We start from the raw sequence: 26442 nt of genomic DNA on the forward strand, positions 1-26442 counted from the left end.
CCTTGAAACCGTTGCTCTCACGGAAGAATGCAGCGCTGTTCTGCAGCAAAAGTTACCACCAAAACTGAAAGATCCAGGAAGCTTCACCATTCCTTGCACCATTGGCAATCTAACTTTTGACAAGTGCCTTTGTGATTTGGGAGCAAGCATTAATCTGATGCCCTTGTCGATCTTTAAAAAGATGGATCTGCCTGATCCAAAACCAACATACATGTCGCTACAATTGGCTGACCGTTCCATTACTTACCTAAGGGGCATAGTTGAGGATGTGCTTGTCAAGGTGGATAAGCTCTTCTTTCCTGCAGATTTTATTATTCTGGATTTTGAGGAAGATAAGAAGATTCCCATAATCTTGGGGAGGCCTTTCTTGGCTACTGGCCGTACCTTGATAAATGTGCAAAAAGGGGAACTTACTATGCGGGTCCAAGATCAGGATGTGACCTTCAACGTATTCAAGGCAATGAAATTCCCGACAAAAGATGAGGAGTGCTTAAAAGTGGATGTGATTGATTCTGCGGTTACTTCGGAACTCGATCACATGCTAATGTCTGATGCATTGGAAAAGGCCTTAGTGGGGGATTTTGACAGCGATGATGAAGATAGCAACGAGCAATTACAATATCTGAACGCTTCTCCATGGAAGCAAAAGCTCGACATACCATTTGAATCTCTTGGTACTTCTGACCTTAAGAATGCTGAAGGGAAGCTCAAACCATCAATAGAGGAAGCACCTACCTTGAAGCTTAAACCATTACCTGAACACTTGAGGTATGCTTTTTTAGGTGATTCATCTACGTTACCTGTTATTATTTCAGCTGACCTTTCAGGTAGTGAGGAAGACAAGCTCTTAAGGATTTTGAGAGAATTCAAATCGGCTATAGGATGGACCATAGCAGACATCAAGGGGATAAGTCCTTCATATTGTATGCATAAAATTCTGCTAGAGGAAGGAAGTAAGCCAACCGTGGAACAGCAGCGAAGACTGAACCCGATCATGAAGGAGGTGGTGAAGAAAGAAATTCTGAAATGGCTAGATGCAGGCATCATTTATCCTATTTCTGACAGCTCGTGGGTGAGCCCCGTGCAATGTGTACCTAAGAAAGGAGGTATCACTGTGGTCGCAAATGAAAAGAATGAGCTCATCCCTACTCGAACAGTTACAGGATGGAGAGTATGCATGGATTATAGAAAATTGAACAAAGCCACAAGGAGGGATCACTTTCCTCTTTCATTTATTGATCAAATGCTTGACAGATTGGCGGGACATGAGTATTTTTGTCTTCTGGATGGTTATTCCGGGTATAATCAGATTTGTATTGCACCAGAGGATCAGGAAAAGACTACCTTCACTTGTCCATTTGGCACATTTGCTTTTCGAAGAGTTTCGTTTGGGTTATGTGGCGCCCCGACCACCTTTCAGAGATGTATGATGGCTATATTCTCTGACATGATTGGAAATAACGTCGAAGTGTTCATGGATGACTTCTCCGTCTTTGAACACTCATATGATGAATGTTTGAATAATCTGCGCGCCGTACTCAAAAGATGCGTGGAAACTAATTTGGTGCTCAATTGGGAGAAATATCATTTTATGGTGCGTGAAGGCATTATCCTTGGGCATAAGGTCTCTAACAAAGGTCTGGAGGTGGACAAGGCCAAGGTGGGAGTCATTGAAAATCTTCCCCCACCTAATTCGGTGAAAGGAATCCGTAGTTTTCTCGGTCATGCGGGTTTTTATCGGCGATTCATCAAGGACTTTTCAAAGATATCTAAGCTGTTGTGCAATTTACTTGAGAAAGATGTGCCTTTTAAATTTGATGATGAATGTTTGGCAGCATTCGAGACTCTCAAGGAGAGTTTGATCACGGCACCAGTTATTACAGCACCAGATTGGACAGAACCGTTTGAGATGATGTGTGATGCAAGTGACTATGCGGTAGGTGCAGTTCTGGGACAGCGCAAGAAAAATCTCTTCCATGTGGTCTACTATGCGAGTAAGACTTTAAATGGGGCCCAATTGAACTACACCACTACTGAGAAGGAGCTTTTGGCTATAGTCTTTGGCTTTGAGAAATTTCGATCTTATCTGCTTGGTACGAAAGTGACAGTATTCACTGATCATGCAGCTATTCGCTATTTGGTTTCTAAAAAGGATTCGAAGCCGAGACTCATTCTTTGGGTGCTTTTACTTCAAGAATTTGAGTTAGAGATCAAAGATAGAAAAGGTACTGAGAATCAAGTAGCTGACCATCTCTCTAGGTTGGAGAATCCCAATTCTACTTCACAAGATAGGACGTTAATCAATGAATCTTTTCCGGATGAGCAGTTGTTTGTAATTCAGGAGGAAGAACCATGGTTTGCAGATATTGTAAACTATCTTGTCAGCAATATAATGCCTCCTAATTTGACATCCGCTCAAAAGAAGAAGTTTCTGCATGAGGTGAAGTGGTATATATGGGATGAACCATATTTGTTTAGACAGGGAGCTGACCAGATCATCAGGAGATGTATCCCGTTCTGTGAGACAGAGGGGATATTACGAGACTGCCATTCCACGGTTTATGGTGGACACTATGGAGGTGAGAAGACGACAGCTCGTATTCTGCAAGCAGGTTTTTTCTGGCCTACTTTGTTCAAGGATGCTCATCAGTTTGTTTTAAGGTGTGATCGTTGCCAAAGAGTGGGAAATTTGTCAAGGAAGGATGAGATGCCATTAAATGTGATGCTTGAAGTCGAGGTCTTTGATGTATGGGGAATCGATTTCATGGGGCCTTTTATCTCGTCTTGCAATAATCAGTACATCTTGCTGGCAGTCGATTATGTCTCAAAATGGGTCGAAGTTAAAGCTTTACTGACAAATGATGTAAAGGCAGTGCTAAATTTTCTTCATAAGCAAATTTTCACAAGGTTTGGAACACCTCGGGTAATCATAAGTGATGAAGGATCGCATTTTTGCAACCGTAAGTTCACTTCTATGATGCGGCGTTATAATGTGAATCATCGAGTAGCTACTGCCTATCATCCGCAAACAAATGGTCAAGCGGAAGTGTCTAACAGAGAGATAAAGCGCATTCTAGAGAAGGTTGTTTGTCCGTCAAGGAAGGATTGGTCTTTAAAGCTCGATGAAGCTGTTTGGGCTTACAGAACAGCATACAAAACTCCACTGGGGATGTCACCGTTTCAGTTGGTGTACGGTAAGGGATGTCATCTACCGGCGGAGCTTGAGAATAAGGCCTACTGGGCATTGAAGAAATTGAACCTGGATTTAGAGGCAGCTGGTAAGAAAAGAATGCTTCAGCTTAATGAACTTGATGAATTTCGACTTCAAGCATACGAGAATAACAAAATGTATAAGGAAAAGGTGAAGAGGTGGCACGATAGGAAGCTACATCCTAAGTTATTTGTGCCAGGGCAACAAGTTCTGTTATTCAACTCTCGGCTCCGACTTTTTCCTAGGAAGTTGAAATCAAGGTGGTCTGGACCTTTTATTGTCAAAACTGTGTTTCCACATGGAGCGGTGGAAATTTTTGAGAATGATTCGGACCAAGCATTCAAGGTTAACGGTCAGCGGTTGAAGCACTACTATGGGGACATGGCAAACCGAGAGGTGGTTAGTGCCATTTTGTTGACTACTTGAGAAAGGTACGGAACGTCAAGCTAATGACGAAAAAGAAGCGCTGCATGGGAGGCAACCCATGAATTGTTGTTACAGGACCCCTTAGAAGTTAATAACCTATCCAAAAACACAAAAAAATCAGAAAAAAGGGGCTGAATTTTTTTTTTTCCAGAGACCCTCTGCGCGCCCGCGCAGCTATGCTGAGCGGCCGCGCAGCTTTCTGCGCGCCCGCGCAGAAATGCTGAGCGGCCGCGCAGGGGTCGAGTTCTAAAAAATTTTTTACAGTTCAGAAAAAAAAAACACACAAAAACCCATCACAGCCCATAAACCCACAAATTCTTTTCCCATTACCCCATGATTTTATCCTTCAACCCCACTCCTAATCTAATTTAACCTACTCCACACCCTATATATACATACACCTATCCCACATATCTCCCACAAACTTCCTACACTTAAACCCTCTCATAAACATCAAAAATCAGTTCTTACACACTTTTATTCACAAATCAATGGCACCCAAGAGAGCACGCACTATTGACAGCAGCATCACAGTTCCTACTGCTGATTCATCAAGGGGTACTGCTGCAAGGCCTCGGTTAACTGACAGAGCCGCGGAGGAGGAGTACACTAGGCTGTTGGGGAAGCCGATTCTGAAGGAGAGGGGGTTTTTACCATCAGGGATGGATGGTGAGTTGTTGCCCATGATTGCAGAGAAGGGGTGGATAGCTTTTTATGAGTCACCCGAAGCAGTACCGATGAGTGTTGTTCGCGAGTTCTACGCGAACGCGAAGGCTGAAAAGAATGGGTTTTCTGTGGTTCGTGGGCTGACGGTTGATTATCATCCTGCGGCGATTCGCCGTGTGATTGGACAGCGAGAGAGAAAGCCCGAGGAGGAGAACTGGAATGAAAAGACTGCTGAGGACTTTGACTTGGATTTGATTTGTGCGACTCTCTGTCGACTGGGCACAGTTTGGAACCGCAGTCTAGCCAATAATGAGTATCGTCACTTTCCGGCGATCGCCATGAACAGGTATGCCCGTGCATGGAATGCATTTATATGTGCTAATATTTTGCCTTCTTCACATGCACACGAGGTCACAGTTGAGAGAGCACAGTTGTTGTGGGGAATTCTGCATGAGGAATACTATATGGACCTTGGTGAGTTTATCTACCAAGGAATTCTGAAGTTTTTGAGGGGAGCAAAGCATATGAACATCCCTTATGCATCCACGGTTACAAAGCTATGCCGAGCAGTAGGAGTGAACTGGCCGGCTCATGAGCAGTTGCAGTTGCCAGCAGCTCCGATAGATTCTGGCACTCTGAATGGGATGCAGGAGTGGACCGGTGGTGAGCCTGAGGAGCATGGGCTGGGTTATCGTCTTCCAGGAGGGCGTCCAGCACGAGGTGCTACTATGGCCAGGCCAGGGCATGGTGAGGCTAGTTCTTCGAGAGCTCAGGAGGGTGCTGGGATGGGTGATGCCCAGTATAGGAGGCTTTCACGGCGGATGGATGCCATGTATGAGACGCAGAGCAGGTTTGCTCAGGAGCTCACCCTTGCGTTAGGGACTGCTTTTCGAGGCCTTGGAGCTGATATCCAGTGGCCAGTTTTTGGTGAGGACTCTGCATACCCGCCGCCTGATACTCCACCCACTGAGGGTGATGATGATGATGACTCCGAGTAGGTATACCCTGTGTTCCTTTCTACTACCTTCACTGGGGACAGTGAAGATTTTAAGTTTGGGGGTGGTAGTTAAGGAATATTTTTTGTGTGTCATATAGCTGCATATTCATGATAGTTAGTTCATATAGTTACATAATTTTTGCCATATAGTTTTTTTTATATATAGCTTTATTTGTTTGTCATATCATATAGCTCATGCATATACCATGATCCCTTTTGCAATGATTTATCGACTGAATTGTGATATTGATGCGAGTGTAGTGATAACATTAAAGTGTTATTAAGTTGTGTAGGTTGGTATGCATGCTAGAAGCACTTGTATTGTCACTAAGTCTTAGAGAATGCTTAAGGACTAGATTGTTGTTATGATCTGATTATTTTCGAGGATAATCTATTTATTATGCTTAGAATTTGATAATAGGTTCTTAGTGGTAAAGGCATGAAAAAGAAAAAAAAATGGAGTAAAAATGGAATTTGTTGCTAGTTGTGGCTAGACGTCAAATGGCTAGTAGCCGGCTCGCATGTTATGCGAGTAGTCTAGGGTTGAGCAAGATGGAGCGAAACGCACTTGCTCAGAGAAAAAAAAAATTTTTTTGCATAATTGATCAAGAGTGGGCTCTTTGGTATTCGAGTTATTAAGTTCTTAGGGGACTTTGTGCCTAGTGACCTAAGGCTTTTAGAGTCTGGGATCCGCTAACCTAACGCTCGTTACATGGATACCATTGTATAAGTCTTTTGTGGACCTCACTCATTGCACGGTCAAATAAGCATTTGAGTTGTAAATAAAAAGCACGATTCCGTAGTAAGCTCCAGAGTTCTTATAGTGTTGTATATCACTTTGTGCCTAGAATTTTTATTCTTTGTATAATCGTAGGATTGCCTTGAGGATAGTCTAGTCATAGTAATTGGTCTAGTTCCAAAGCATATCTGTTAAGCATTTGCACACACCACGTTTCTGGCTGTATGTCCGTTTGCATGAGTTTATTGATCTTTAGTATCTAACTGCATTCGTTGAGACGTGATAATTTGGTTGGTTAATTGTAGTAAGGGGGATCGTTGCATTTTCATATAGATTGCATTCATGCATATTTTTATTTGTTTTGAGTCTGTGACGCTTGAGGACAAACATCGATTTAAGTTTGGGGGTGTGATAAGTGACATTTTATACCACTTAGAACATCTTAAAATGGCTTAAATTGGTGTCTTGAAATCAAGTATTTTGTGTATTTGATGCGTTTTTCTAGTGTTTATGCATTTCAGGGTATTAGTTGCATTTTGGAGGAGGAATCATCAAGAATAAGCCTTGGCATGTGTTCACCTTTGCGAGAGGAAAAGAACGGGCATATTACGGCGAAGAAACGGAGCAAACATGGAATTTTTCCAGAAGGGTCCTGCGCGCCCGCGCAGCAATGCTGAGCGGCCGCGCAGCAGCCTTGCGCGCCCGCGCAGAAATGCTGAGCGGCCGCGCAGGGTCGGGGAAAAAGATATATTATTTTAGACTTCTACTTCTGTTTGGCTTCCAACTTCTATGTAATCTGAGTTTTATGGGACTATTATATTGGTAGATTTGAGACGTTTTTCACAGAGTATTAAGAGGAGATTATGTTTTAGATTGTGTTTTGCAAGAAGCGAAGGAGATAAGGAAGAAGACCGATTTAGCACACAGCAACGAAGAGGAAGCATATATTCTTGTGATTCTTGTTTTGTTGTAACGTTGGATGCTAGTTTTCTTGCTTTGACTTATTTACTCTTGTGACGTACTCTGTTTTAATATAATCAGTTTAGTTATTATTTTCTTGTGTTTGTTTATCATGATTTCATATGAACCCATGATGGCGATAAGTTCTATTATGGGCTAATCGTGATCATGGGGTTGCAACGGATTTATTATGGAATTCTTTAGTTAATTGTTTAATACTTTAGTATGTGATGATTGCATGATATCTAGTATTGGTTGTGCGTATTCGTCTTATGTGCGTCGCGAACATATAAGATAGGGTGTTAATCTCTTGTGAAGCGACGGTGGATCTTGAGATTTAGAACTTGCCATGCTAGCATAGGTTCATGTACGTTGTGCATGATTAGTGGGTAACTCTAACAGTTTTATTTGCCCTATGTAATCAAAAAGGGATAACTTATGCTTAAATCGTTGTGTTGTCAATTTCTGTAGACATATAGGAACTCAACATAATTGATGACTATTCAACTTCTATCTTAATTGTGGATGTTTGGTAGAATGGTATTAGTACAATGAAAGTTGGCTTTTATCAGTTTCGTGTTATTCGATTAATATCATCACTATCACATGCTAAAGGTAATAACTATGGCTATAGAAGGAAGTAATAATGAAGTTGTGATCTCATGAGTGTTTTATTATTGATAAATTGAAGTGTTAGTTAAGTGGTTAATTAAGTAGTTAATTATAGTTAATATTTAATCAACAATTTTAAGTGTTATTATCTTAACATTGAGAAGTAGTCATACATTGGTGAGTGAGTTAAATTAGACAATAAATTAGTCTGAGTCTCTGAGGGAACGAACTAGAAAGTATTCTATATTACTTGCGAACGCGTATACTTGCGTGAATATTAGTGCGTGATTTCGCCCTAACAGTTCTACTGATGGGAAATGGAGCAAGAGTTGCTGCTGTAGATGTAGAATCATTTCATTTACATAGGCCTACGGGCAAGACTATTGTTTGAAATAATTGTTATTTTGTTCCCTCGATTGTGAGGAATATTATTCCCATGTTAGACTTGGCTGGATTTTCATTTATTATTGAGAATAATGAATGTTCTATTCTTAGAGATAATATTCTTTATGGACGTGGTACTTTAAATAATGGTCTGTATATATATGACATAATTTACTTCAGATCGAACAAACTAATAAAAGAAAAGGGATGATAAAAATCTCACTTCATAGTGGCACTGCAGTCTCCATTTAATGGACATGGAGAGAGGGCTGCAGATTTGCTAGGAATGGTACACACAGATGTATGTGGACCAATGTCTACGCAAGCCATGGGTGGATTTTCATACTTCATTACTTTCATAGATGATAGATCTGGATTCGGATATGTGTTTGATGAAACACAAGTCTGAGGCCTTTGAAAAGTTCAAAGAGTATAAGTATGAAGTGGAGAAACAACCAAACATAGTATTATAATTCTTCGATCAGATCGAGGTGGTGAATACTTTAATGGAGTGTTTCTAGATTATCTCAAAGTAAATGGTATAGTCTCCCAGTGGACTCCTCCAGATTGGAATCTGAAAGGAGAAATCGAACTTTGTTAGACATAGTTCGGTCCATGATGAGCTATGCAAATCTTCCAGTATTCCTATGGGGTTATGCATAGGAAACCTCAGCATATTTACTGAATAAGGTGCCTTCCAAAATCTGTTCCTCAAACTTCGTATGAGATATGGAAAGAAAGGAAACCGAGTCTTAAACACGTTAAGATTTGGGGATTTCCAGCTTATGTCAAGTAAGTTGACCCAGATAAGCTGGAATATTGATCCGTAAAATGTAGTTTTGTGGGATATCCTAAAGAGACTTTAGGGTATTACTTTTACACCGATCATCGGGTGTTTGTCTCCAGACATGCTACCTTCTTGGAAAAGGAGTTTATCCTTTAAGGAAACAGTGGGAGCAAAATTGAACTTGATGAAGTTCAAGAAGCACAAACTACTACGGATCAAGTGGAAACACCTGTTCTGACTGAACAAACTTTTGTGGAATAGCCCATTCGTAGGTCAGGGAGAGTGTCTCGCCAACCTGAGAGGTAATATGGCCTTGTCATTGAGAATGACAATGAGTTGTCGATCATTGATGATGACGACCCTGTAACCTATAATGAGGCTATGAGTAGTGTTGACTCAGAGAAATGGCATAGTGCCATGAAATCCAGAATGGAATCTATGTATACGGTATACAAAAGATAGATTATAGCAGATGGCCAGGTGGAGACCTTTAAGGCCAGGCTTGTGGCAAAAGGATTCAAACAAAGGCAATGGATTGACTTTGATGAAACCTTTTACCTGTAGCCCTGTTAAAATCAGTTCGGATTTTGCTTGCGAATGCTGCTTACTACGACTATGAGATCTGGCAATTAGCCAGATGGTTTTCTTTCCAAGAGAAATGAAAACCTAGTGTGTAAGCTGCTGCGAACCATATGTGGTTTAAAGCAAGCTTCTCGAAAGATGGAACATTCGTTTTGATGAGACAATCAAAGAGTTTGATTTTATCAAAAAACGCAGATGAACCATGCGTCTACAAAAGGGTTAGTGGGAGTGCGGTAACATTTCTTATATTGTATTGAATTAGAGTTGACACACATAACAACATAGCAGACCCACTCACAAAGCTACTTTATGAAAGTCATTTTGATCGTCAAGATGGGTATTAGATACCAGAGTGATTGGCTTTAGTACAAGTGGGAGATTGAAAGGAATATGTCCTAAGTCCAATCGTGTATTAGGATTTAGGAATAACTTTTATGTAATCTGTTTTGATTTCATTGATATTAATAAAGATTTGTTTTGTTTTTATTACGGGCTTTATCTATTTAAGTGTTTAAATAAGATATACCATAGTTTAGAGTAAAGCTTTTTATGGATTATGATGAGATCATAATAGTGAGACCTAAAAAGATGATAACTCTAAACTTAAATAGTTCCTGGTCATAGGATTACTAACTGGTAATTAATAATCCGCAAAGATCGGTACATACTATGCTTGCTTCATTATGAAGGATGTCTGTTCTCATAGACATTTGTGTGGTGACACTATAGCTAGTATGTAGGTGCTTATTATGGAATAAGTTCACTGAACATGACTCGCCCAGCTGAACAACTGACGGAGTTCACTCACGTGTCAGCAGTTGTTCGCTTAGTGATAGTTGTACAAGTATCCTTAGACTTGAGGTCATCATAGTCATCTTGTGTACACTGAACTATGCTTTGGTTTAGTTCTTAGTCTCCAGGGACAATTATTAGGGCTCTTCTGGGTATAGGAATTTGTACACGAAGATAGTGTATGATCAATAAAGGATCTACCCCTTCCAGTGAAGGAAGCGAATGTTCAAGGCTGATCCACTTATGCTAGTTCAGGAATCTCTGGCCAGAGTAAATGAAATTAGAAAGGAGTTTCTAATTTGCATAGAACTACACATAGTAAATGGTAAGCAAGTGATTGAATTAGATAGGCTTGACACGAGATCCATGCCTTGTATTTAATCGGGACATTGTAGGGTAGAAGGAGTTTATTGTACGGTAACTATTCACTGAATATGTTCTTGGTATTCTAAGCAGTGAATTCATATTATCCAGATAGTCGCGATATGCTGAGAAGTATCCCTCACGATGTAGAATAAATGTGATTAATTAATTAATCATATTTAATAAATTAGAGAATTTATATAAATAATGATAAAATAGTTTTATTATTATTTATTTCTACTACCGGCTTAATATTGAACCTACAGGGTCACACCATAAAAAGAGAATGATTTAATGGTGGAGGAATTAATTAATAATGGCTAATAATTATTTATTTATGAAATAAATAATTAATTGGCAAATTTAATAATTGATTAAATGAGATTTAATTGATTATAAATTAATTAAGAAAAGTTCTTAATATTATTAATTAAAGATTTAATTTTTGGAAATTAAATCAAGAGAGAGAATTATTTTTAAAGTGTTTAGAAAAAGGATTAATAATTAAAAGGTGTTTTAATTATTAATGAGAATAATAAATGGGATAATAATAATATTATTTATGGGAAAATTTCAGCTGAAAATTTTGCCTATAAATACACTATTATAGACCCTAATTTTATTCCAACCCCATCGAACCCGAAAACCCAAAAAGTTTGGAAAACCCAATTCTCTCCACCTCCTTCCTCCTCCTTAACATCGTTTTCTTGGTGGATACCGGTGGAGTGCTTCACACTTGAGGAGCAACTGCTAAGGATCTCTGATCGTTGTCTCCGAATTATTTTAAAAGGTTAGATTCGATCCCTCGAATTTTTATTCACGATTTATATGCTTTTATATGGATTTTATATGTGTAAAAGTGTTTTGCCATGACCCCGCTGCGTTAAAAATCCAACATCAACAAGTTCTGACGTTTTGGCGGACTGGGCACTTTGATGATGGTGGTAAACATGGCACTCCCAGTATTGTTTTTGAAGTGGGTGATTCATCTTATGCAGTCACTCCTGGTACAATACGCAAAGCTCTACATCTCCCAGAAAATTGTACTTTTTCAACTCCAGAGGAATCAGCACTTCAGGAGTTAATGGCTGATTTGGGATATGAAAAGAGTTTGGCAAAGCTTGGGCAGTTAAAAAGGGCTAATATCAGAAGAGAATGGAGTTTCTTCTTTGACTGTATCACCAAAGCTTTTGGGAACAATTGTTCGAATTTTGATGCTATCCCAATTCTGAGTCAGCACATAGGGTATGCTATTATCCATCAAACTCATTTTGATTTTGCAACTGGAATAATTGGTTTTATTGGGGATAGGATGACAGAGGATAGAAATGTTGTCTATTTTGCTAGATTCTGTCAACTTATATATACTTTTTGTACTGATGAACCTCAATTAACCAGTTCCTCAACCCCACCTTTTAGAGTTGCAAAACGATACTTTAATGATCTGGTAAATGCTGATACTAAGAAAACAGTGGTTAGACCATTACAGATTCCTCAGTCTGTAAAACAGATCCTAGTAAATGCTGATCCTGATACTTATAGATCTGTTTACTCTGATGTCCAACCAACCACAAACACCCAAAAACCATCATCCTCAGCACCTACCACTCATACTACTCAACCTACCCTCAGGACTTATCTCAAATCCTATCTCTCTACTTCACAGACTGTTCAACCCTCATCCTCCAAGCCAAAGAGGACAAAAACTATTCCTCAAACACCTCAAAAGAGGAGGAGGACTGTACTGAGAGATGAATCTGATACTGAGGAACAGGTTCCTTCTTCAGAACCTATTGTAGGTGAAGCTGAGAAAGTGACTTCTCAGAAGGATTCTGGAATTGGGGGATCTAGGCTTCTCAAACGGCTTAGAAGAATGACAGTTCCTGAAACTCCCAAGGAATCCAAATCAACAAAGAGATACAAGAAATAGAGGGCAAAAAGGCCAGTTTCAGATGATGAAGAGGAAGCAGCTAAGGAAGGGGATCAGGAATCTCTGATCTCACAAGACAAGGAATTTGCTCCAGTCACTTCTTCTCCATCAACTCCATCTCAAGAAGCTGTTTCTGAAAAGGCTAACACACCTTCTGTGTCTTCTGTTGATCCAGGCACAAGTGCTGATATTGATGTTCAAAACTTGGTTGTGCCTGCAGTACTTCTCTTAGAAGCTCCAACAGCAAATAATCCTTTCATAACACCTGTTACTGATGTTGTTCAAACTCCAGAGTTATCAACAATACCTTCTCTACATCACGATGCTGATGATCAGAATTTAGGTGAACATCAGGATATGGCTGTTGATCAGAACTTAGAACAAGATCAGCAATTAGAGGATGCTGAAGCCTCCATTGCTACTCACACTGTTGTCTTATCAGAAGATACTGATTCTTTAAGTTCTGATGCTGCAAATGCTGGAGATACTGGTGATGCTGCTCCAACTATAGATGCTGATGAAGCAGGTCCTTCAGGACATACTCCTCAACAGACTCTTCCTAAGTCTGAACTGGTTAAGAAGTTTGTTACCGGGGAAGCACCAGTACCTTGGAGTGAAACTCCTGCAGGTCAGGAGTGGACTAAGGAATGGAACTCAGTTTCATGTGTTCCAACTGAAAAGCATCTTGCTGAGCACTTGACTAAAGCTGATGAAATGTTAAATTCTGATGATTTCAAAACTCAGCTTAGAGTCACTGCATTGAGTACTAAACATTTACAAGGTCTTCATTCAACTACTCATGCAGAGCTACACAAGATTCAGGAAAACTTTATCAAACAGGAACAAGTTTGGAAAATTGATAAGAAAAAGTTCTTCCAACCTACCATTGACAGGATTGCTTATATTGAGAAGACTCAAGATCATCAACAAGCTCAGATTGATGAAATTCTGAAAAATCAAGCTTCTCAGCAATCACAACTAACTGAAATCCAATCCTCAGTGAAATTGCTTATCTCTCTTCTACTACCTGCTGATGCCAAAAAGGGGGAGAAAGTGATTAAGTCCAAATGCAAGACTGACAAGACGCTGACAGGAAAGGATAATGGAAAAGATGATCAAGGAAGCTCTGGAATGGGTAGAGGTCATAGTCAAGGTAGAGGATTCACATCAAGACAAGCTAGTCACAGGACAAGTTCTGATACTGGGAAGAGAATAAGTTCTGCTACTGGTAAAAGGCTAAGTTCTGATGAACTTTTAGATCTTGATGAGGAAATGTCAAGACAATTATTTTTTCAGGAAAATCCATGAATGGACTTGGAAAGTTTAAAGGAAGAAGAAGCCAGACTTAAATTAGAGAAAGTCACATCTAAATCTGAAGCTTCTGGTAAAAAGTCACTTCCAAAACTCAAAGGCATTGTGATCAAAGAAAGGACACATACTGAAGCAACATTGGCTAGATCACAACCACAGGTAGATCCAAGATCCAAGGGTAAAGAAAAGGTTAGTGAACCTATCAAGGTTTATGTACCTCCTGAGGATGAAGAAATTACTGATGAAAAGAATGATCTTGCTCTGACTTCAAGAAAAGTTCTTAAAACAACCTCTGACATGGCTCAAGTTGTTCAGAGTCAAGAAATTATAAGTTCTGATATTCAGAAGAAGCAAGTAACCTTTGACATAGCTCAAGTTAACTTGATATCAGAAGATAGATCAAAGACACTCCTACCAGGATTCACTAAAGCAAAACAGACTCAATCTTTGAAGACTACTGCAAGTGGTTTTGAAGCAAGAGTAGTTACTGGAAAGGAAGCAAGAGTAGTTACTGGAAAGGAAGCAAGAGATAAAACTAGATTGGGAAGTGCTGATGAAAGAAGAGTACACAACACTACCAATGATCCAACTTCCTTGAGTGAACCAGGTATTGGAGCAACTCCTGAGAGATTGAATCAACTGGAATCTGTACAGATGGTTTACCATACCTACTTGAAAGAATACATCTTGTTATATTTCATGACAGATGGTAGGGTTTTCATATAAGACAAAATGCCATTCCATTGAAGTATTTTGAAGAATTGGAGCATGTACTTTTCTTACTTCAAGTGAATGACAGAATAACAGAAACTGCTGCAAACTACTTAAAAGAACAGATTCAGAGACAGAAAAGGCTTTATTCTATTAAGTCTGACAACACATATGTTCCAAAGTACAGAGATCACAATGGTGATATTGTTGATATGAAGCCTAATACTGCACAGATCAGAACATATCTTGGTATTAAGGGACTTGAATTCAATCTAGATTCTGACAAAGCCTATGTCATAAGACTAGATCAGGAGTTGAGAAAAGCAAATATCAATGATCTCAGAGCTGCAATCTTTCAAACTGGTGAAGATACTGCAGAGCTTAAAGATGCCAAAAGGAGAATGATTGATGAACTCAGATATGCTGAGAAATGTTTGTTGAAGAACTATCTCAGAACAACTCCTGACATCAGAGAGATCAGATGATGAAGCCAAGTCGAAGATCTACAACTGCTTAAATTCTGATATTTGTACAGACTGAAGTTGTTATCAGAAGTTGAATATTGGTAAAGCTTTAAGGACTGTAAGTTGTAGTTATCTAGTCTAATTCTCATGCATTTGTACTTAATGTTTTTGACATCATCAAATATCTGTTAAACTTGTATATTATGCTAATTTACAAGTTGGGGGAGATTGTTAGATATATTTGATAATGTCATGGCTAATATTATTTATGTTTAGATTTCAGATCTTACTTAACAGGACAAATCAGTACTTAACTGTTGATCAGTACTTATACTGGAAGTCAGGACTTAAGGATATCAGTACTTATATTATCAGGAGATAATCATCAGAAGTTAGATATCAGAACTTAAGTGCTGAAGGATGATCAGAGAAGGACAGTAGCTGATTAAAGGAAAGAAGATCGAGATAAACATAAGAAGAGATATGCATGAAGAAGGAATTCCGTGAAGAATGGAATACTTGGAAGAAAAGATATCTGATTGATATATTTTAGAAAGCAGAATTATATTCCATATCAATTAGCGATTATCTTGTAACTGTGTAGTATATAAACACAAACATAGGGTTTACACTATAAGTGTTATCATATATTCGAGAAGTTTATTCATTATAACCCTAGCAGCTCTCGTGATATTTGTTCATCACTGAGAGGTAACAGTTCCATACTGTAACAGAGTTTATTATTTCAATAAAGTTTGTTTTCTGTTACTTAATATATTAAAGTTCGATTTGATTGTATTATACACTGTATTCACCCCCTCTACAGTGTGTGTGTGACCTAACAAAAAGTACCTTCTTCATTTTGCTTGACTTGAAGGCCCAGAAAATAACTAAGTTCTCCCATCATACTCATTTGATATCTTGACTGTATTAGCTTCGCAAACCTCTCACAGAGTTTGGCATTTGTAGAACCAAATATGATATCATCAACATATATCTGTACCAAAAGTAAGTCCTTTCCATGGTTGAGGTAGAACAACGTTTTATCAATTGTACCTCTGTGAAATCCACTTTCCAGAAAGAATTGAGCTAAAGTCTCATACCATGCTCTAGGAGCTTGCTTAAGGCCATAAAGTGATTTGTCAAGCCTGTAGACATGATTTGGAAATTTTGAATCTACAAAGCCTGGAGGTTGTTCAACATAGACCTCTTCTTCCAATTTTTCATTAAGAAAAACACTTTTCACATCCATTTGAAAGACTTTAAACTTTTTGTGAGCAGCATAAGCCAAAAAATTCTTATGGCTTCTAATCAAGCAACTGGTGCAAATGTTTCATCATAATCAATACCCTCATTTTGAGAGTAGCCTTTATCAACCAGCTTTGCTTTATTCCTTGTAATTATGCCATCACTATCAGTTTTATTTCTGAACACCCATTTTGTGCCAACAACTGATCTGTTCTTTGGTCTTGGCACTAGGGTCCAGACTTTATTTCTTTCAAATTCATTTAACTCTTCCTACATTGCTTGCACCCAATCAGCATCTTGAAGAGCTTCTTCCACTTTCTTTGGTTCAGTCTGAGATAAAAAAGAATGATAGAGACATTCATTTGATGTTGCAGTTCTAGTTCTGACACCTGCTTCAGGATCTTTAATAATTAAGTCAGGTGTATGTGATTTGGTCCACTTTCTTGCAGATTAAAGTTGACTTCTAGAACTGAATCCTCCCCCATGATCCATGCTCTCTCCATTAGCATTTTATGATGCTCCTCCTGTAGTTATGCTCTCTAAGACTTCAGAATTTGACTTGGATCCTTCAGGATTTGAAGTATCAAAGCTTCCAGAATTATCAGAATTTGGCTCATTAGAACTAGATGAATCAGAACTTGAAGAGCCAGTGTCAGGTTCTGATGCTTCTTGAGAGTCTTGAGATGTGGTAGGATTTCCAGCTTGCTCCCCCTAGACAGGTGCATTTTCCTTTGGAGTTGTTACCAGAGATTCAATGACATCAGTACTTACAGGATCAGAGTTTAAGTCATCAGAATTTACCGAATCAGAATTTAAGTCTTCATTTTCAGATCTCAGCTGATTGTGATCATTGAAATCTTCAAGTCTAGTAATCTTCATGTATCATCAAAAGATACATTGATAGATTCCATGACAACCCTTGTTCTTAAATTATATACTCTGAAGGCTTTTGTGGAAAGTGGATATCCAACAATAAATCCTTCATAAGCTTTTTGATCAAATTTTGACAGCTGCTCAGGATGAGTCTTAAGAACAAAACACTTGCAACCAAATATATGAAAGTATTTCAGATTTGGATTCTTTTTCTTCACCATCTCATATGGTGTTTTTCCTTGCTTGTTTATGAGTGTTGCATTCTGTATAAAACAAGCAGTTTGCACAGCTTCAGCTCAAAAGAGGTTGGCAGCTTTGCTTCATCAAGCATAGTTCGTGCAACTTCAATGAGAGTCATGTTCTTTCTTTCTACAACTCTATTTTGCTGTGGAGTTCCAGGTGTAGAAAATTCCTGTTTGATTCCATGCTCTTTGCAAAACTCTTCCATGATTGAATTCTTGAACTCAGTGCCATTATCACTTTTTATAATTTTAACAGAATCTTTGACCAACTTATCCAGCTGTCTGACATGATCAGTTAGAGTAAATGCAGTTTCATTCTTCTTGTGCAAGAAGTACACCTAAGTATACCTTGTGAACTCATCAACTATAACCATATCATATTTCTTTTTTGCAATAGACATGACATTGATTGGACCAAATAGATCAACATGCAGTAGGTGATAAGGCTCAAGAATTGATGACTCAATTTTGCTCTTGAAAGAAGATTTTCTTTGTTTTGCCTTTTGACGAATCACAAAGGCCATCAGGAGCAAATACCGATTTTGGCAGTCCTCTCACAAGATCTTTCTTTACAAGCTCATTTATGTTGTTGAAGTTTAAATGAGAGAGTCTTTTGTGCCAATTCCAGCTTTCTTCAATTGATGCTCTACTCAACAGACAGATTGCAGAACCATCAGAACTTGTTTAAAGTCTGGCTTCATAAATGTTACCATGCCTGTAGAATTGCTTACAACTTTACAGTGTTCTTCAAAGAAATCCATATGATAACCTCTGTCATAGATTTGACTCACACTTAGCAGATTGTGTTTAAGTCCTGAGACAAGAGCTACTGCTTTAATGATGACATTCCCAAGATTAATACTGCCATATCCCAGAGTTTTTCCCATGTTGACATCTCCATAAGAAACTCCTGGGCCATCTTTATCCACAAAGTCTGAGAGCAGGGCTTTATTTCCAGTCATATGTCCTGAACATCCACTATCCAATACTAGGATGTTTTTCCTGTTGCCCTGCAATCACAAAGACCACTAATGGTTAGTTTTAAGGACCCAGACTTGCTTGGATCCTTTGGCCTCTTTAAGTTTGTTAGTATTTGTAGTGGATTTAATATCAGAGTTTATGCTAACATGCTGTTGATCAGAACTTATATCAGACTTTGCATCAGACTTTACACTAGAAGGAATTAAAGCAACTTTCTTCAAAGAAGGTTTTATTTGATAATAATCATAGTATAAACTATGATATTCCTTACAAGTATAAATGGAATGCCATAAACTTCCACAATGAAAACAAGGATTTTGTGGCTTAAACCTAACAGACTGACTCTTAACTCCTGACTTAGGAGGTAAAGAGTTTATATTCTTATTCTTCCTGCAAAAAGAAGCAAGATGGTTAGAGTTTTCACAGTTATAACATTTCTTTCTAGGAGCATTAGGAACAGGCATATACTTATTACTTTTATTCACACCTTCCTTTCCATTCCTATTTTTCCTAGCTGCCTTAACCTTGTTGACATTCCTTATTTCTTTCAGCTTATGCTTAAGCTGCTTCTTTGTCATTAAGCCTATGTTGACTTCAGCTGGTTTATCCTGTTCTAATTTTTCAGAAGTTGACTTCTCCTTAACTTCTGTCACTGACTCTTTCATCTTTTCAGAATCAGACTTTATAGTTTTAGCTACAAACTTAATAGGATTTACCTTTGGCTTAACAGTTTGTTTAACAACAATTGGCTCAATTTGTTCAGTTCATTTTTCACTTTTATCATCTCCATAACCTAAGCCCTCTTTCCAGTTTCCACTACTTAATAAATTCTGAGTTGTTCTACCAGAGTTAGTCCAAGTCCTGATAATCTCTTTTTCTTTTTCTAACTCAGTTTTTAGAGATTTATTCAATTTTAGCAATTCATCTCTAACATAAAAGGCATCAGCTCTCTCTTTCTGAGTTTGATGGAACATAACTAATTCTTTTTCTAAATAATCATTCATTCTTATAAGCAAGATTTTCAGAAGTTAATCTTTCACATGTTAAAGTTTGATCTCTGTAGCTAATAAACATGGTTTTAAGATATAATCTAAACTCAGTGATATCATCAGTATGAAAGGCATAAGTTGTTTGAGGTACCTTCAGTTCAGCAGTTTCAAGGCTGCCATCAGTATTTGCCATCAAAGCATAGTTCACCTCATCTTCAGAATCTGAAGTGTCTGTCTAGCTTTTCTTCTTTGTGACAAGTGCCTTGCCTTTGTCACTTTTTCCTTTCTTGCAGTCAGGAGATAAGTGGCCTCTTTCACCACAGTTGTAGCATTTGACATTTGAGTTATCTCCTTTGTCAGACTTTGCACCTTTGCCTTCAGATTTTCTGAAACCTTTCTTATCAGTACTTCCACCTTTCTTGAAAAACTTCTTTCCCCTTCTGAATTTCCTGTAGGCTATCTTTGTGATACACTTCACCATAAGAGCACACAATTTCATCATCTCTCCATTAGCATCTATTTCAGGTAAACTTTCAGTTTCTGAATCATCATCATCAAAACTTGATGATTCTGAATCAGACTTTATGATGAGAGCCTTTCCTTTGCCTTTCTTTGAGACAACCACCTTGGGGAATTCCTCCTCAGCCTTAAGAGCAACTGTCCTTGACTTTCTCCCATATCTCTTGCTTCTTTGATCCATCTCAAGTTCATAAGTCTTGAGCATACCATAAATTTCATCAAGAGTAGTTTCATCAAGAGCATAGTTGTCTCTTAAAGTAGTAGACTTCAAATCCCAACTTTCAGGAAGAGCTAAAAGGAATTTTAGATTTAAATCTTCAAGATCATATTTCTTGTCCACCAGTGACAGATCTTTCAAGAGTTTGACAAACCTGTCATATAAGTCAGTTAATGACTCATCACTTTTTGAGTCAAAGTGCTCATACTCTTGAGTGAGTATAGTCCTCCTGTTCTTCTTGATTGCATCAGTTCCCTGGCATCTTGTCTCCAAAGCATCCCATATCTCATGTGTAGTCTTACAATGAATTACCCTGTTTGACATGACATTATCAATGGCACTATGCAGCAAATACCTTAACTTTGGATCATTGGCAATGGATGAGATATCTTCAGCTGTATACTCACTTTTCTCCTTTGGTATGGTCTTTGCTGGCTGATCTGCAACTACAACAGCGAGCATGGTTGGATTATGCGGTCCTTCATTAATTCTGTCAAGGTATTCTGGATCAGTGGATTCCAGAAACATAGCCATCTTCACTTTCCATATGGGATACTCAGAAGGTCTCAGTATGGGAACCCTAATAGTCTCATATCGACTGTGGATTTGAGTGTTTTTAGTTTCTTCAGTTTTGGTGGGCTTGGTTGGATTTTCTGCTTCTTCAGACATGATTGTTTGGATCTTTACTGTATGTGTGTTAACAGATATCTTATATAATTCTTCTAGTCCACGAACTCTTTCCATGCATATCTTCTTCTTGTATTAGTCTCGATCTTCTTTCCTGTAAATCAGCTTTCTTCCTTAACTGTAAGTCCTCCAGTACTTAAGTTCTGATATCCATCTTCTGATATTATCTTCTGATAATCTAAGTCATGATATCCTTAAGTTCTGACTTCCAGTAAGTACTGATTCCAGTAAGTACTGATATTTCCTGTTTATTAAGATCTGAAAACTAAACATGAAACATATTAGACATGATATCTCAAATATATCTAACAAGAACGATAGTGCATAATTGTTGAATTTAAGGTCAAGGCACATCAAGATCGAAATAGAGCCTGAATCATGCTTAATTAAAGGAAAACAACAGGGAGTTCTACAAAGTCCAACAACATAACAAAATGAAAAGTTGATAATGGAAAGAACTAAGGCTCCACTCCATCAGAACGGGGTCTGGTAGTCTTCTCCTCACGAAGCGTCTTCACAATACACTGAAGCTCGTCCGCAATCATCTGGATAGTATACTAGCTGGTACGGTCTCGGTGCGAGGGCATCTCATCAAGCTTAGTGTTAACGTACTGAACCAAGGTCTCAAGTCTCACAGTCATCTGCTCCTTAGGCTTTCCTCCATAACTTCGGCTGTCCGGATACACATTCTTCAATCGCTCTAACAGTCGATCGTACTTGCCCCGAAGCCTGTCGAACTCACGCCTCAACTCAGTATACACAGAGAAAGCAATTGTGTCAGACGGTTCAGAAGATGATGAGGAATGCGCCCTTTGCTGCCAAACAGTGTATATATATATACGAGAATTATTAATGATAGATTCGCTTAACCTATACTCACACTCTCGCATAGTACTCTATAACCTATGCATATATCCTATAACCTATTTGGGCTGTCCAGGGACTCTAAACCGTAGCTCTGATACCAAAACCTGTCACACCCCATTTTTAACAAAAGAAACTATACGAATAATCATAATAGTTATCAAAAGGAAATAAATACATCCGAATCCAAGATCTTACAGTTTAGGGTTTGGAACAGCCCAACACTATTAACTATTACTACCTAATTTCAATACCGAGTCCTCACACAAAACGGTCTCTAGACTACCTGAGCTCGAACATACGAATCAGCATCAGAAGTCTTACGCGCGGTCTGCTTGAATCTAACCATATCTGCTAGCTGAAATATCAGGGTAAAAGTAAGTAGTGAGCCAAATGCTCAACAAGTGCTATATAATACATAATCAAAAATGCAAGGATAACAGTGTAAATGAAAGATCTAATAACATAATAATAAGAGATAAACTTTCAGGGTGATGGCATCATTTATTTGTAACAAAACAATTAAGAATCATTTCTTTATCAAAAACCATTTTATGACCATACGGATTACAACCGGTAATCAGCCGCGAAGTAATCTCGAACCTCGCTGGGTTTTAGAACATTAATGGGATCCCTAGGCAACCTTTAAGCCTACAATTTAAGAGCGGAAAGGACTTGCGCCTTAGTCCAGGTCCACTATTTAAAGAAAACATTTGTCCCCCTTTGGGACTGAAAATCTACTTTTTAAGTTTTATTATAAAAATTGATGCCAATCGACGGTTAAATTCTTGAACGGTGAACATCTTTTTCAAGGGTTCTAGATCAACTTCAAAGCACATTGGATACGTTCAATCAACTTTAAGGCCATGATCAACTAGACCGATACCTTATCAAATGGAATTGCAAAGTTTCTGTCCACAAGGGATTTGACAATGAGGTTTAACAGGGTTATTGGATAGTATAAAGGAACTAAGTCAAACTAGGTTCAATGTAGTGGTTCCAAATAAGACATAGGTATTAAAATATAAAGAAGGTAAACATCAGTTCAAAGTATAACAGGGTATCATGTTTTAGGGGTAAGAATAGAGTTATCAAGCAATCATGAACAACTTTAAGGAATAACTGACTTTTAGGTGCTAAGATAAGGTTACTGAGTATAACTCATACGGGGTTCAACATCACAATTACTTTGGTATACTAGCATGGTATGACTTTTGGATTACTCGCATATAATGCGGAAGATAGATTTGACACCACTTGGATCATGTATATGCCTGTAGACGCGCAAAGTAGTGTATTTTTATGTCAGTCATACAATTCATACTGTGAGTTTTTTTATTTTGATTTGCTCCCCTGCCGTGATTGAGCTCCACGACTGGTTCAAGGGAAGGTCCACCAATGATTGGTCATCCGTATCAAGTGATACGTGAATTGCTCTAAGACTTTTGAGAAATATCTACAGAGTAACTCGCAAAAAGCTGACCACAAACCCTTACTCAATTATATCCCTGCCCCACCTTTGTTTGTGTGTGACAGCTGTTGGGACAGTTAACAACTGAATCCGACTTTTCTTACTTTATGTTCCGGAGTCAATTGATTCAGTTACTTTGTACGAGATGGCAGCGGCTGGGTAATTAGACTACTCACATCATATATATAAAAGCTGGGTGAACACATACTTGTAGTGTAAATAAAAGGTAGGTTGAAACACTTGCCTTGAGAAAGGCTTGACTTGACTGGAAGGTAGGAGCAACTGGGAGCTTTACTCGACTTTTATAGCAAGTTTACCCTCGTCTCGAGAGCATACACAAAATAATAATAATCTCATTATAATATATTCTCACCAACTTAACCTATTTGTAAACCGAAATTAAGCACAATGACACTTAGGCCTATATACACATACATATTTACAATCACCTTATAAGAATAATAGTTCACATAGCCACATATGCTCACATAACACATTTAAGTACAAAATAATATTTCAACACACTATATTGCATCACTAAGCTTGGATGATCTCACTCCACTTACTTAAGTCACTTAGTTGCTAAACTAGTCAAAATTCCTAATATTGACCTCATAACTCGAAGTGCCTTTTCTAAACCATCAAGTTCCTATTGGCCCTGACTTAGGCCTTACACTCTACTGACCTTATAATATCTTATAAATATGGTGGTAAACCTAGGACTCACTCATAAGTGCTCTAAAACTACGTGATAAGTGAATGTGCTCATTATAGTGATTTCGGGATGACATCAATGGTTTCTTGAGTGTAGTTGACACCTTTACACCTCAAGTTTACCTCCCAAACTTCTACACTAGACTCTTCTGATCATAAGGTAACTCCCAAACTTGGTGTGACTCAAAAGCCTAGCTTGGGCCTCCCTAGGCCTAAGCTTAAAGTCCAAAGTTCCCCTGTTTTCTGGACAGAAAAGTGTCCTGATTTGCACTAACTTATGACACATGATCCTAACTCAATTCCTATGAACTATCACTGGAAAAACACCTCTGACACTCCCTTTAACTACAACCAACCAAGGCCTAATGAGGGCCTACCCATGACATGGTCAAAACTCCCCATTTCTAGGTTGTAGTAAAACTGCCCCCTATTGGACAGATTTAGTGTTTTCACTCGTGCACCTAACCAAACAACCTACAACCCTCTAACAAATACCTAAAATATGAATTATACCCCTAGTACTAGATTCTGGTGACTTGGGCCTCAAAGTGCATTACAATGACAAGGTCAAATCTCACCCTAAACCTCATGGTACCAAACTGAAAATTTGCAGAATCTAATGTACCACTTTCCACCATGTTTCTCACTTGACAAACCAAACCAAAAAACAACCCAAACCCAAACTAAACCTCATTCAAGGAAACCTACTGAATTAACATTCCCACACCCAATATTTTCTTGGTGGAGATCATCCTTACCTAAGGTGCAATAGAGCAAAACAAGAGTTAAAGCAATACACTAATTACAAGTCATCACAATTTCGAAATAACAACTTTAATCCTCCATATATATACTAATTAAAATCACATAACAAGGAGCACAAATCATAATCAATATCTTAACTCAACTGAAATTAGATTTTATTAACAAAAATCAACCTAAATGATCAAGAACTTTCAAAAATCACGAGTTGAACCTATGAATGCATGTTTTCGAATTTACAAGCCAAAAACAATATGGTTTCCATAATAATTCATCATAAAATCAACATGCAATCCTAACATTAACCATAACTAATATGATCACTTAGCATGCAAAGAGTTTTATCAAGTTTTTATATCCAAATCCATGCTATTATCACATAAACATACAAAGATCAAACAAAGCAATAAGAACACCATCCATTCGGCTCCTAACAAGTCATGGCCGAATGGATTAGGGTGAAAACAACATTTTCACAAGTGTGACACACTCATGTCTAGCCATTCTCAACCCTATGATAATATATCTGATGGTGAAAGCCTTAGATTCACAAGAATCAAGGGTGTTCACTTTGAGTTTAACAAAACACTACCATGCAAGATCAAAACATAGATTTTTCACCCTAAAATCTTTGGATTATTAAAGAACAAGATATGGAAAGTAAGATTACTTAAATGGAAGATGGATGTTTGAATGAAAAATGAAGAAAAAGGGGGGTGGGAGGCTTCGGCCGAGAGTGAAGGTCAAGAGAGAGAGGGCTGAGAGAGGGAGGGGAGGGAGGTGAGAGTGGAGTGGAGTGAAGTGAGAGTGATCATGACAACTTGTACTTGATTTTATGGTTTTGATTTGACTAAAATGTGAGTGGAATTGAGAATTGACAAGAGTAACCCTCAAGCAAGCTTGTGTCATTTTGCATGCAAGGATAAATAAGTAACTTGGCTAGTAAAGTAGTAGTTAGTGGGGTTGGAATTTCCAAGTTTGCTCTTAACTTGTGTTTGGGAGTAAAATGCATGCATGGACAACTAAGTAATTTGCAAATTAAAAATCAACTAATTTATATAAAATAATTGCTATAAAAATAAATATACTTTCATAAATCACAAAATAAATATTATAAAATAGCTTATGATTTTAGAAATTTAATGATATAAAATTTGAATATTTTTGTTAAAAGATCTTTAAAAATCGATTTTTCATATAGAATGAAATACTTTTGCTTATCATTTATAAATACTAAATAATAAGATTTTTCCCTTTTAATTTTTTTTGTATAAACTAATACATTAAACACTTAATTTATAGGCACTCAACATATAGATCATCCACATTTATAATTAAACATAATTTAAATCTCAATTATAAACACATAATTATATATAGATAAGTTTTAGAAATACCGGTCGTAACAGTCCCCGTTTATCATATTGATATTGAAAATAATGATGTTCATAAGAGTCGAACCCATGACATGTGTGTAATAAAGAATATTAAACTTACTAATACAACCAATTTATTAATCTTTCTTGAAATTCATTAATTTCAAAGATAAAATCCATGTCGGTTATATTCATATAAATAAAATAATTTTGTAACTCACATCTCTCATTTTTAATACACGATGTATAATTTGTGTTTATTAGATTTTTTACATAATTATATACATATGTATATACACACATACCTTCACGATTTTTATTAACTTTTTACGCTTAAATACTTCGTAAGATAAATAATTAACCTCTTAATTTAATTACTTGTCAATAATATTATAAATGACGAATATAACACGTTTGTTGTAAATATTTTATTATATTCTGTATCCAAGGAGAATTTTGATTTTGTGAATTTTTTTCGAACACTTTATATATGAGATTTGGAGTTCACATAAATTAATAATTACATCAAATACATAGTTAAGTTATGAAATAAGTTAAAGTTAT

Source organism: Apium graveolens, chromosome 7, assembly GCF_009905375.1.
Source record: "Apium graveolens cultivar Ventura chromosome 7, ASM990537v1, whole genome shotgun sequence".
NCBI classification, from domain to species: Eukaryota; Viridiplantae; Streptophyta; class Magnoliopsida; order Apiales; family Apiaceae; genus Apium; species Apium graveolens.